The sequence below is a fragment of the Crocuta crocuta genome, unplaced genomic scaffold (genome assembly GCF_008692635.1).
Source record: "Crocuta crocuta isolate KB4526 unplaced genomic scaffold, BGI_CrCroc_1.0 scaffold1133, whole genome shotgun sequence".
NCBI lineage: Eukaryota > Metazoa > Chordata > Mammalia > Carnivora > Hyaenidae > Crocuta > Crocuta crocuta.
The window spans coordinates 545,214-546,800 of record NW_027530366.1 but is presented as its reverse complement, the minus strand read 5'-3'; the positions used below and the strand labels follow the sequence as shown (position 1 = coordinate 546,800).

Genomic DNA, 1,587 nt, shown 5'->3' with positions numbered 1-1,587 from the left:
CACTGTGGCTTCTTAGTGAATTTCTTTTTGAAACATTTCATCCTGTTTTAATTAAGCTAAGGGGACATAGGCTTGTGCACCTCTGAGCTTGAACTACTTAGGGATGGGGAGAGGGTGGGAATGGTGGGGAGAAAGCAGAGGCCAGGTGTGTTTGTGCAGCTGGAATTCATGGGAGACCTGGTGAAGCTGGGGTAGTTAGGAGGAAGATAGGAGGGGAAGTTGTGTGTGCCATCTTTTCTCCCTCTGGGTTATTCTTTTATCATCTCCTTTCCATTCACATATGGAGAAACTGAAGGTCAAGGCAATGCCTTGACTTGTCTCTTGCATCTCACAGCAGGTGTTAGCAAGGTTAATTCTGTTTTGCCAGGTCACTGGGCCTGGAGCCCAGGCTTGAGCTGTCACATTGTGACCTCTCCTTTTAGCATGTTTCTGTCTGTAGAAGAGTGCATTCTTGAATTCATATGTATATTTATGTTAGCAAGTTTTTGTCAACCTGCATTCAGCCCTGTTCTGAATGCTGTGCATGGGGGCTGGGCAGAAGGCAACACTGCAATTCCCTTGTATCATAGTGCCTCATGGGGAGGACAAACCATGAATTCTATCTCACAGGTGCCTTCACATAAAGCACATGCAAAGGAATATTAAGGTGGCATGCTGGTACTTTTATCATTCTCTAATGAACAGCTATCCTCATCCTTGTGACACACTATTATTGTTTGATTTCACAGCATCTACCCCACTCTGCAAAAAAGGGAAAAAAGTTCCATATGGTAGATATTTTTAAAAATCAAAGTGAATTGAAAAATTATTCTGTTTTTAGAATTATCCTGCATATCTAGGGGGCAATGAGACAGGCATTCTCGTATGCTGCAGATGGATGGGTATGCAAATTGATACAATCTGCCTGGGAAGCATTTTGGCAATAAGCAATATGGGCTTTAAGGGTTCATACCCTTTGACCCAGTAATTCCACTTTGCTTAGAGTTTAGCTAAAGAAAATAATCAGAGAGTTATACAAATTACTGCGGAAGAATTTTTAGCGCGGCATTTTTTTTCCTTTTTCTTTCTTTTCTTTTTTTTTAAGTTTATTTATTTATTTTGAGAGAAAGAGAGAGAGAGCATGCACAGGGAGAAGGGGCAGAGACAGAGGGAAAGAGAATCCCAAGCAGGTTCTGCACAGAGCCAGACATGGGACTCAGTTTCACAACTGTGAGATCATGACCTGAGCCGATATCAAGAGTCAGATGCTTAACCGACTGAGCCACCCANAAATTACTGCTCAGACTTCAACATTCTTTTCTTTTTTTTCTTTCTGTTTTACAAATTAATTTTAAACGTATATATTCTTGGGGAAGGGAGGTGGGAATTGGGATTGGGGTGGTGATCAAAGAGGATTTAAGCTTTATCTGTAATATCTTAGGTTTTTCCATGCATCGTCACTTTAATAGTAAAAGCCCAGAGGCCACTTGAATGCCCCACTATATGGAATGGTTAAATAAATTGCAGTATATGCATATGATGGAATATTATATTGCTAATATTCATGTTTTTGGAACAGAATTTAAAAACCATGAAAGAATATTCACC

General features: G+C 40.4%; 1 protein-coding gene across 1 annotated transcript in view; it reads left to right on the top strand.

Annotated features, from left to right (window-relative positions):
• Positions 1 to 1,587, top strand: part of ZDHHC9 (zDHHC palmitoyltransferase 9) — a 30,707-nt gene that overhangs the window by 11,952 nt on the left and 17,168 nt on the right. The window lies entirely within an intron of this gene.